Consider the following 13,147-nt stretch of genomic DNA (forward strand, 5'->3'; position numbering starts at 1 on the left):
ATGTATGTAGTATTGCTCCCTCCTTTTGTCTATTTAGGGCTGTCAGCAGTTTTGCTGGCATTTATTTTATGTTGCCACCCACCTATTTCCTTTAACTGTATCTTAATATGCTGGTAAAATGTACTTTACATTAAAGATAATAATAATAAAGTTGTTATAATATGTGTGCTGGTTTTACTTTTCTCTTGTAGTAGATATTGTATAACATATGCAACATATACCAGACAGCATTAACCCTCTCAAGTATCCTTCATATAAGATAAGGCCAGGGACTAGTCATGGTATTCAGAATACTGGGCAGACTAGATGGGCCGAATGGTTCTTATCTGCCCATGCATTCTATGTTTACCATTCAGTAAAAGTATCATCATATTTAGCTGTGTGTTTGTCACCCTACTTAACCATTTAATACAGTTTCCATTATTTGTCATCACAATCTTTTTTCTAGTATAATACTGCCTCTGACATACAAGAGATCAGTTACCATATAGTTACTATATGTAAAAATGTAATGAAATTGTGTTTTAATTTACTGCAGAGAAAACACCTTTTACATTGAAGTTTATTGCAGCTGTCTCATCATCATATACACATATTTCTGCCGCTGGAGCCAGTGCTGGGGACTCTGGTGTTGCGGCAATTCAAAAAATGAAAAGCTGAAGTTACGGCTAAAGTTGAGTTCTGTCACTGCAGGGACTGGAGGTAATTTCATATTATGGAACTTATTAAAGGTCCGTCTTTTGGTCACGCCAGTTCTGCCCCTGAGTTTAGCTTTGCTGTTGGCCTTGTCTTTTGTTGGTGGTTGTTCAGGGGGACTTTCATTCTGCCTCCAGCTGTCCTTCCTAGCAATATCTCTCTGACTTTGGTGGCAGTCAGACGTGTTGTCAGGTAACATCTTTGGAGATGGGATGCTGTGAAGAAGACATGTCAGCGAGGTCTCAGAAGGAGATGCTCTAACCCATGGTGTCACATCACTGGCAAGGATGGGCTGAGGCTTTTGTTTCCCCCTGCTCTGTGAAGTCTTTAGCAATAGGGGAAGGTCTGTATTCTTGGCAGTATTTTGGGCACTTATAGCTGTAATGTAAAATATTAGGTCTATGAACAAACAATAACTGCATCGTGGGTCAATAACCATTAAACAGCTGCCATGGGATCCAGTAAGAAGCCACAACTTTCAACACAATAGGACCAATTCTTAACAGGGACATCAAGGGTTTAAATAGAAGGCTAATCCAAAGTGGTAAAATGCATTATGATTAAAGGGGTACTCCACTGGAAAAAAAAAATGTTTAATCAACTGTTGCCAGAAAGTTAAACTACTGTCTAGAGTAGGAGACAATCCGCATAGCAAACCTAACCTTCTCTGGACAGTTCCTAACATGGACAGAGTTGTCAGCAGAGAGCACTGTGGTCAGACAGAAAAGAAATTCTAAAAGAAAAGAACTTCCAGTGGATCATACAGCAGCTGATAAATACTGGAAGGATTAAGAATTTTAACTTTCTGGCACCAGTTGATTTAAAGTTGATTTTAAAAAAAGTTTTCCAGGGGAGTTCCCCTTTTAATTTACCTGCAAGTAGCTGTTATAACCAAAATTATATATCCATAACAATAATTGTTATTTTGCTTTTAAATCCACCCTCTAAGAAAAACCTTTTGTTGGTAAGGGTGCTTTCACACTATGAAGTTCACCTGTTAATAAACGTACATTATTATGCATTGTTAACGGACGTTTAATAACGGGTGAAGTAAAGGATGCTAACGGCTGAATAATGTCTGTCCAAATAACGGGCATATTATTCCGTTAAGACCCGTTATAACATCCGTCATGTATGGACGTTTTAACATCTTTCTACAGACTTCCACAGCCAGGTCTACTTCTACTCCCATCATTGTTTCCATGATGGGATTAGTAGTTCCACGGCTGCGGGAGTCTGCTGGTGGCTGGGAAGGCTACATTAGTGTTTTTACTACTACCCCCATCATGGAACAGACTCTGTTCCATGATGGGGGTTGTAGTACAGGGGCTGAGGGATTGATCGCACTGGGTCTCACTTCTGACACCCGATGCGATCAGAAGTTATTAAGCAGGGGAGCGGGCGGCATGGTCCGCAACCCTGTGATCACAATGTATTCTATACTTTCATTTTAAAATTCCCCACGGGGAACCCTGAATGGCCGGTACTAAGGAGCCATTCAGGGATCCCAGCGGGGTTTTTAAAATGGACAATGTGAGTGGACATATGTATATTAAAAGTGTTGTGTGTGGGGGGGGGGGGCATAGAGCGTTATATATCTAGCCCCCCCAGCACATAAATAAAAATATGACCCCCACCAGCGCATTTATATGTTTATATCTATACCCCCCGCCAGCTCATAATGTGACCCCGCCGGCGCATTTGTCTTAATTTTCCATTGCCATGTTATATGTGAATGGTATATCTATCAGAACACATCCAGCAGCCGCCCGGCCGATGATGCTGATAGATATACTATTCATTCATAGCGCCGGCGGCTGCATATGTATATAGATGTGCTGGGGGGCAGACATATAACGTTATTTGCCCCCCCACAGCGCTTCTATATACATATGCAGCCACCACGCTATGAATGAATAGTATATCTGTCAGCATCATCGGCCGGGCGGCTGCTGGATGCACTGCTGACATATATACTTGTCACATATAGCGCATTTGTGCAGCGCTATATGTCATATCTTTCAGCCGCCCGGCCGATGATGCTGACAGATATACTATTCATTCATAGCGTGGCGGCTGCATATGTATATAGAATCGCTGTGGGGGGCAGATAACACTATATGTCTGCCCCCCCCCCCCCCCCCAGCACATCTATATACATATGCAGCTGCCGGCACTATGAATGAATAGTATATCTGTCAGGATCATCTGTCCGGCGGCTGCTGGGCGCGTTCTGATAGATATACCATTCACATATAGCGCTGCAATGGAAAATTAAGACAAATGCATCGGCGGGGTCACATTATGCGCTGGCGGAGGTATAGATATATACATATTAATGCGCTGGCGGGGTCGTATTTTTATTAATGCACTGGCGGGGGTATATATTTTTATTGATGCGCTGGCGGGAGGCATATTATAAATGCGCTGGGGGGCTAGATATATAGCGCTCTATGCCCCCCCTGCAGCGCTAGATATCTTGCCCCCCGCCCCCCCCCAAAACACTTTTAATATACATATGTCCCCTCACATTGTCCATTTTAAAAACCCTGCTGGGATCCCCTGAATGGCTCCTCAGTACCGGCCATTCAGGGATCCCAGCAGGGAATTTAAAAATGAAAGTAAAAAACACATCGTGATCGCAGGGTTGCGGACCATGCCGCCTGCTCCCCTGCTTAATAACTTCTGATCGCATCGGGTGTCAGAAGTGAGACCCGGTGCGATCAATCCCTCAGCCCCTGTACTACAACCCCATCATGGAACAGAATCTGTTCCATGATGGGGTAGTAGAACAAACACCAATGTAACCTCCCCAGCCACCGGCAGACTCCTGCAGTGGGGAACTACTACTCCCATCATGGAACCAAGTCTGTTCCATAATGGGAGTAGAAGTAGTCCCTCAGCACTGCAAGAGTCTGCTGATGTCACCTCTTCTGAGCATGCTCAGTAAAAATAACGTCAGTTATAATAACTGGCATTAACGGGTGTATTTACTAACGTCTGTTGGCCATAGACTTCAATGTTAAAAATAACGTCCGTTAATTTACCCGTTTCTTGTGAAATTTGTGCATGTCACGTTATTTCTCCCGTTACAACTAATGTCCGTTAGTCAAGACGGGCTATAACGTGTGACAAAGGGTAAAGGAAAAAAACCATTGACTTGAATGGGGTTGTTTAACGGGCATTATTCATTATTTTTCAAACGTACGTTTATTAACGGGTGAACTTCATAGTGTGTAAGCAGCCTAAGTGTTAAAAAAGAAGCAGGGTCTTGTATTCACTGTCCTGGATCAACAGCGCTTAATAACTGGTGAAAAATATTGCTGTATGATATGATATATTTCCAGTCAGGTGCATGAAACCTTACAGGCCAGAAGAATAACACAATTTTGTACTGTTGCCACTTAATAAAAAAACTTGTTGATAATGCCTAAAGTTTGTTATGCCAGTTCTAAATAATATGTGACTAATGTTGTCTACAGAATAATTTTAGATACTCGACACCGGCAGTCACTGCATGAGTATTGAAGCCTCCGCCATGACCACTGGTGATATAAAGGAGCAGGTGGCTATAAGTGGATTTGATATGTGTAGATTAGACTATAAACCTGGCATCAGATGTAGCCGCCTTTTATGTATTTTTGATTAGTTGATTCCTTTGTGAGGAGAGTTCAGGCTCAGGTAACGCCCCCTGACATATAATCTGAAAACCATCGCTCTGCAGGGCAAGACTGACACTTACCCTAGCATGCCAAGTGCAGCTGAAGCCAGGTTTTTGAACTGGGCGCGCACCTTTCATTACCTGACTTTGTTGCTGATGGGCGTAGACAAGTGCCAGTGATTTTCTTATGCAGCAGATGGACGATTACAGCTGGCACACCCTCAAACAGCTAAAACTCAATTGTGGGTGGAGGTAGACAAGGCTTTCATAGTGGCATATAGCCACGGTTGACTGGATACATTTCCATGTGCCCAACACCTGCATTTAGGAGGACAACATATCCCTAGAGAAGCATGGACAGAGATGCCCACCCTACCCATATGCCTGTTATTCAGCCCATACCTGTGACCTTTCCTGCTCCTTTTCTGATTAACGGCAAAGCAGATATTTTCCCTTTCTCAGCCACCCGATCGCTTAATGTGTTGTCTGGAAACTTGGTGTCAGCTGATATCTGGGGCAGAAAAAATAACCGCTACATAAATGAATTGATAGTAAAACAACAACACAATGGGAGGAATTTATCTGCAGCATACTTTACACCATTCTTATAAGGGTTATGGTTGAGTTTAAGGCTTGTGTACTTGTGAAATTTTTTTTGCATTTTCCCAAAAAAAAAAAATTTTTGAAAAAAATGTGTTGCATCTATGGAGATGCGTTAATAGAGGGACAGGGTAAGTCAGCACTTAGCACTTGCTTAAAAGTGGTACTCCAGAGAAAATTTTTCATTTTTTAATCAACTAGTACCAGAAAATTCTACAGATTTGTAATACAGTTGTGCAATTCTTTTCAGTCTGACCACAGTGCTTTCTTCTGCCACCTCTGTCCTTGTCAGGAACTATCCAGAGCAGGAGAGGTTTGCTATGGGGATTTACTTCTGCTCTGGACAGTTCCTGTCACAGACAGAGGTGTCAGCAGAGAGCACTGTAGTCAGACTGAAAGGAACTACACAACTTCCTTTGTAGCATACAGCAGCTGATAGGTACTGGAAGGATTATGATTTTTAAATAGACAACATTTACAAATCTGTAAATTTTTCCCTCCAGAGTAACCCATTAACCCCTTAACGACCAGGAGCGTATATTTACGCTCATGCCCGGCTTCCGTTATGTGAAGCGCGCTCAGGGGCTGAGCACGCTTCATACACGGCAGGTCTCGGTTGCTATCAGCAACCAGGACCCGCGGCTAATACCGGACGTCACAGATCTAGTTGAAGTCTGGTATTAACCCTTTAGACTCCACAAACAAAGTTGATTGTGGTGTCTAAAACGGGAGAAAAGTATTGCTGGTTAGCTCAGTGGACTGTTCGGGACCACCATAGTGAAATCGTGGCATCCCGAACAGCTGAGAAGACAGGGGGAGTCTTCTTACCTTTCTCTCGGCTGTACGATCGGCACTTGATTGCTCCAAGCCTGAGATCCAGGCTGTAGCAAACAAGCGCTGATAACACTGATCAATGAAATGCTATGGCATAGCATTGATCAATGTATTCAATCAGTGTAATACATGTTATAGTTCCCTATGGGGGCTATAACATTGCAAAAAAAAAAAAAAAGTGTAAAAAATATTGTTAATGTGATTTAACCCCTTCCCTAATAAAAGTTAGAATCACCCTCCATTTCCCATAAAAAAAAAAAATGTAAATAAAAATATATGTGGTAACGCCACGTGCGTAAATGTCCGGACTATAAAAATATATTGTTAATTAAACCGCAGGGCCCATGGCGTGCCTGTAAAGAAATTCCAAAGTCCAAAATAGATTATTTTTGGTCACTTTTTATGAATAAAAAGCTATCAAAAAGTTAGATCAAAACAAAAATGGTACCAATAAAAACTTCACATCACGGTGCAAAAAAAATGAGCCCTCATACGGATGTGATCTGAAGTTTTTATTCATTTTTTTATGGTATAAAAAGTGACCAAAAATAAGCTATGCAGGAAAATAAAACAGTTATAGGGGTCAGAACAGGCAATTTTTAAATGTATTAATTTTGGTGCATGTAGTTAGGATTTTTACCAGAAGTAAAACAAAACCAATAAGTAGGGTATCATTTTAATTGTATGGACCTACAGAATAAAGATAAGGTGTCATTTTTACCGAAAAGTGCACAGCACAGAAACAGAAGCCACCAAAATTTCAAAAAAATTGTGTTGTTTTTTTTTCCCAATTTTCCAAAAATGTTTTCCAGCTTCCCCATAGATTGGGCGGTAAAATGATTGATGTCATTACAAAGTAAAATTGGTGGCACAAAAAACTAATTGAAAGCGTTATGATTTTTAGAAAGTGATGATGAAAATACGAAAGTGCAAAAACAGAAAAACCCTGCGTCCTTAAGGGGGTTAAAGCCCAACTGTCACTAGAATTTATGCCCAGTATATGAAAGCTGCTTAGTAGTGTAATGCAGCCATACCTTTTGGCTGCTTTATCTGTAACTTTATGGTGCTAAAAAAAATTTGGCCTGAGTCAGCAAAGTCAGGTAGGCGTGGCCAGGTGTCCGCAATTCTCCAAGGCCTCTATGCCTCTCTCCTTTACGTTGGATGGTGCATGGGCTGAGGACCTGTGTGTCAATCACACTGTAGGCCAAGCCCTGACATAAAGGAGAGAGTTGTGAAGACCATATGGAATTGCGGATACCTGTACATGCCAGTTGCAAGAAACAGCCGAAAGTGAAGCGCACAATTGGCTCTTCTAATGATTGGTGGGGTCCGGGCTGCAGGCACCTTATGGCAAAATCTGCTAAATTTTATTGATGTCACATATTCACAAATCCTCTATAAAAGCCTTAGTATAAACAATCTTAAAGCTCACTATAAGAATAATGTAGATGTAAAACTACTAAAAATTACAAATATTTGCTCAAATATCTACAAAAGGTACCTCCGGGGGTACCGAGAGTATTTGGGCGGCACTCACTGTTTGAGCTGTAAAAGCAGCAATTTTGTTTTCACCCTGCTTTTATTCCAACAGATTGAACTAAAAAGCAGTTGGATATTTCCAACACTTCCTCATCCATTAGACGTCAGACCCTAGAAAACTAACTTACCTTTTGAAGGGAGTTGTCCTGCCGAATTCTTCTGGTGTTGGTCCAATTACTCTGGCATGTTTGAGACAAAGCTTGAGAGTGTTCTATTTTTTGGCAGAGCCTGGAGGTCGCTGATGGCATATGTGTACCAGATGCAGTCTCTAGACCCGGTACCATCACATTTGCCCTCTTAGAGGTCCCTCGATCTGACCTCCCTTTCTTGGGAACACTACTTAGGTGCATTGCAGTAGGTGCTTATGATCTTCAGTAGACCCATGCAAACATTTCAGCATTTTCGTGCCAATGCACAGAACAGTTTCCCTTTGTCCAAGGCTCTGCATGGACGGGTATCCAAGTTCATTGTTGAAGTGTTACTGGTGAACCATGGAGGTTCCTGTTGAGGGCTCAGGTAAATAATTTATTAAGGCTCTTGGGTTGGGAGTGGATCAGCCTTTCATGGGTGGCAAATACTCAATAATTCAGACAGGCAAAGGCAATGCACATTTGTATCTATTATAAAACCTGTCAAGAGGGCAACAGGCAGTGAATAAGAGCCAGAGGATCATATTTAAGAAAAAGCAGCTCAAGACCATTCGAATATAAACCTGAGTAGGACATATACGTGTTTCTCTGAACTCTTCTATACAGTGGGGCAAAAAAGTATTTAGTCAGCCACTAATTGTCAAGTTCTCCCACTTAAAAATATGAGAGGCCTGTAATTTTCATCATAGGTATACCTCAACTATGAGAGACATAATGAGGAAAAAATCCGTAAAATCACTGTCCGATTTTTAAAGAATTTATTTGCAAATTATGGTGAAAAATAGGTATTTGGTCAATAACATAAGTTCATCTCAATACTTTGTTATATATACCCTTTGTTGTCAATGACAGAGGTCAAACATTTTCTGTAAGTCTTCACAAGGTTTTCATACACTGTTGCTGGTATTTTGGCCCATTCCTCCATGCAGATCTCTTCTAGAGCAGTGATGTTTTGGGGCTGTCTCTAGGGAACACAGACTTTCAACTCCCTCCAAAGGTTTTCTATGAAGTTGAGATCTGGAGACTGGCTAGGCCACTCCAGGACCTTGAAATGCTTCTTACAAAGCCACTCCTTTGTTGTCCGGTCGTGTGTTTGGGATCATTGTCATGCTTAAAGACCCGGCCACGTTTCATCTTCAATGCCCTTGCTGATGGAAGGAAGTTTTCACTCAAAATCTCATGATACATGGCCCATTAATTCTTTCCTTTACACGGATCAGTCATCCTGGTCCCTTAGCAGAAAAACAGCCCCAAAGCATGATGTTTCCACCCCCATGCTTCACAGTAGGTATGGTGTTCTTTGGATGCAACTCAGGATTCTTTCTCCTCCAAACACAGTTCAGTTTTTACCAAAAAGTTCTACTTTGGTTTCATCTTATCCCAATACTCTTCTGGATCATCCAAATGCTCTCTAGCAAACCTCAGACAGGCCCAGACATGTACTGGCTTAGGCTGGGTCCACACTACGTTTTGTCCCATACGGGAGCGCATACGGCAGGAGGGAGCTAAAAGCTCGCGCTCCCGTATGTAACCGTATGCGCTCCCGTATGTCATTCATTTCAATGAGCCGACCGGAGTGAAACGTTCGGTCCGGTCGGCTCATTTTTGCGCCGTATGCGCTTTTACAACCGGACCTAAAACCATACGGGAGCGCATACGGTTACATACGGGAGCGCGAGCTTTTAGCTCCCTCCTGCCGTATGCGCTCCCGTATGGGACAAAACGTAGTGTGGACCCAGCCTTAAGCAGGGGACACGTCTGGCACTGCATGATTTGAGTCCCTGGCGGCGTAGTGTGTTACTGTTGGTAGCCTTTGTTACTTTGGTCCCAGCTGTCTGTAGGTAATTCACTAGTTCCCCTTGTGTGGTATTTTTGCTCACTGTTCTTGTGATTATTTTGACACCACAGTGTGAGATCTTGCCTGAAGCCCCAGATCGAGGGAGATTATCAGTGGTCTTGTATGTCTTTCATTTTTTTATAATTGCTCCCACAGTTGATTTCTTCACACCAAGTTGCTTGTCTATTGTTTCTGGTGTCATTGGACAACTCTTTGATCTTGGCCATAGTGGAGTTTGGAGTGTGACTGTTTTAAGTTCAAACAGGTGCCATTAATACAGGTAGCGAGTGGAGGACAGAGGAGACTCTTAACCAGTTGCCATCTAAGGATGAGCTGGCCGGCTCTGAGAATGATAAAGCAGAGCACACAGATCAATGTGGTTCTATGAAACCACATTGATCTGTATGAGGAATCTAATGATTCCTCCTAAACTAAGGGGACCTAAACTGTAAAAAAAAAAAAAAGTTGAATAAAAAGTAAAAAAAAAACAACACCCATTAACCCCTTCCTTATTAAGTTTAAATCACCCCCCTTTTCCCAAATTCCATATAAAAAAATATGTAACCATAATAAGAATAAACATATGTGGTATCGCCGGGTGCGTAGATGTCCGAACTATAAAAATATATCAGTTAATGAAACCGCACGGTCAATGGCGTATGCGCAAAAAATTCCAAAGTACAAAATAGCATATTTTTGGTTACTTTTTATATCATGAAAAAATTAATAAAAAGCGATCAAAAAGTCCGATCAATACAAAAATGATACAGCTAAAAACGTCAGATCACGGCGCAAAAAAGTAGCCCTCATACCACCCGGTATGCTGAAAAATAAAAAACTTATAGGGGTCAGAAGATGACAATTTTAAATTTATTAATTTTCATGCATGTAGTTATATTTTCCAGAAGTAAGACAAAATCAAACCTCTATAAGTAGGATATAATTTTAATCGTATGGACCTACAGAATAAACAGAAGGTGTTATTTTACGAAAAAATTTACTGCAAAGAAACAAAAGCCCCCAAAAGTTGCAAAATGGTGTTTTTTCTTAAATTTTTTCGCACAATGATTTTCTTTTCCATTTCGCCGTAGATTTTTGGGTAAAATGACTGATGTCATTACAAAGTAGAATTGGTGGCACAATAAAATAAGCCATCATATGGATTTTTAGGTGAAAAAGGAGGAAAAAACGAAAGTGCAAAAACGGTAAAACCCTGCTTCCGCACAGGTTACAGGTCTGTGAGAGCGAGAAATCTTGCTTGTTTGTAGGTGACCAAATACTTATTTTCCACCATAAATTGCAAATAAATTCTTTAAAAATAATCAGACAGTGATTTTATGGATTTTTTTTCTCATTATGTCTCTCATATTTGAGGTATACCTATGATGAAAATTAAAGGCCTCTCTTTTTAAGTATGAGAACTTGCACAATTGGTGGCTGACTAAATACTTTTTTGCCCCACTGTATATGCGCAATGTCTGAATATGAAATGTGTAGATTACTATATATATATATGATTTTGTTAATTCAGAATTTCCCTTAGCCTGGCACTGGAAGGCCTGAAAGTCTGAATGGCCTACAATTTGTCAATTCACAATGTGTCATTACTCCACACTTCAATATTATCATCAACAACTCTATCAATGCTTCGTATAAATGTACAGGTTGATTTTCTTAAATATTTTAAAGTGGAAAGCATAGTGACTGGTGATGATAAAATACACTAGAGCAGGGCTGCCAAAAGAAATTTCGGGGCTCCTTACGCAGCTCATAGCCAGCCCCCCCACCTCTGGGCAACTGGAATCTCTTTCACTGTCTATACAGAGGTAGATACCAGAAATCACTCTGCAGACTATAAGTGATTACAATTACATTTAGATACTCACAGGGGACTTCGCTGATCGGAGTTGTCACGTTTTCTTTTTTTCCCTATCCAGCTCGGTGCATCATAAAGACTTCTCCTGCCCAAGACTTGTCTTCACTGAACCTGTCAGAGCCACCAGACAAATATTTTAGGCTCCTTTCTTCAGCACAAATGTCCACTTCTATATAGTTGTACACCTCCTCTGTGCCCCCAAATATAGTTGAACACCCCTTTGTGCCCCAATATATAGCTGTACGCCCCCTCTGTGCCCCCATATATAGCTGTACAGCTCCTCTGTGCCCCCATATATAGTTGTACACCCCCTCTGTGCCCCCCATATATAGCTGTACAGCTCCTCTGTGCACCCATATATAGTTGTAGGCTCCTGTTACCCCATATATAGCTGTACACCTCTGTGCCCCCATATATAGCTGTACACCTCCTCTGTGCCCCCAATATATAGCTGTACACCTCTGTGCCCCCATATATAGCTGTACACATACTCTGTGCCCCCATATATAGCTATACACCTCATCTGTGCCCCATATATAGCTGTACACCTCCTCTGTGCCCCCCATATATAGTTGTAGGCCCATTATGTGCCCCTATATATAGTTGTAAGCCCCCTGTGCCCCCAAAATATAGTTAGACCCCCTTTGTGCCCCCACAGGTAGTAATAGGCCCCCTTTGTTCCCCCACAGGTAGTAATAGGCCCCTTTGTGCCCCCACAGGTAGTAATAGGCCCCCTTTGTTCCCCCACAGGTAGTAATAGGCCCCCTTTGTGCCCCCACAGCTATTTATAGGCCCCCTTTGTGCCCCCACAGCTATTTATAGGCCCCCTTTGTGCCCCCACAGCAAGTGATAGGCCCCTTTTGTGCCCCCACAGCTAGTGAAAGGCCGCCTTTGTGCCACCACAGCTAGTGATATGCCCCCTTTGTGCCCACACAGCTATTTATAGGCCCCCACACCTATTTATAGATCCCCTTTGTGCCCCCACAGCTAGTTATAGGCCCCCCTTAGTGCCCCCACAGCTAGTTATAGGCCCCCTTAGTGCCCTCACAGCTAGTTATAGGCCCCTTTGGTGCCCCCACAGACTTACTGCCTCCAGCCATACACAGTATATGACTGGAGGCAGTATGTGTGTGCTCCGACCACTGCTTCTCTGGTCCGGGGCCTATGGAGCAGAGCAGACTGGAGGAGCAGGAGGGTCTGATGAAACCTGTCTTGCACACGCGCATCAACTGTCACCCATGCTGCTGATTCTGTTTGGCGTCCTGGTCTGGCCGCACTACATGTGAGTTTGCACTTTAATAAAGAAGATTTTCTACTACTGTACTGGTGGGTGCTGCCATCTTCGTCTACACTTTGGATTTCTATGCTATATTGGTACAGCACCCGTGTTCACACAGTTATTGCACCGGCACTTTAGGAGCTTACCTGTGTTTGCTTGTTGCATTGTGACTGTTTCATTGCGGAGTTTGCCATACAGGGGCTTTGGGAGTAGTATGGGCATACTACTCCTCCCGCACTGCTTTTGACCCTTCCCCTGCACTTGTATACAGTTTCAAAGCTACTGACCGGGCGAGTGCTCCATTTCTATTTTCCATCCTGTCCCCTCTTTCATAGCCAGCACTCTGCTCCACCCATTCGATCCAGGCGTTTTTAATTATCAGGAGACTGCATAAGGGTTTCCTCCTAGCATTTTCCCAGCCCTCTGGAAGGGAGCACTTGGTAGGTATTCACATTGGTGTGGTTGCATGCTAACAACCTGTTAGTGTTTGAATTTATGCTGAGAAGCAAGTAGATCAAAATACAAATTGTGGATGTGTTTCTTTTTCTCTATTTTTGTTTTATAACTACTATAATACTGCTTCCTATGTACAGGAATATAACTATCCTAAGTAGAGCAGATGTCCAGCTCAACCTTTGTTGCCCAGAGCGTCTCGAACTGGAATAGGCCAATTCAA

The sequence above is a fragment of the Hyla sarda genome, chromosome 6 (assembly GCF_029499605.1).
Source record: "Hyla sarda isolate aHylSar1 chromosome 6, aHylSar1.hap1, whole genome shotgun sequence".
In the NCBI taxonomy this organism is placed as follows: Eukaryota; Metazoa; Chordata; class Amphibia; order Anura; family Hylidae; genus Hyla; species Hyla sarda.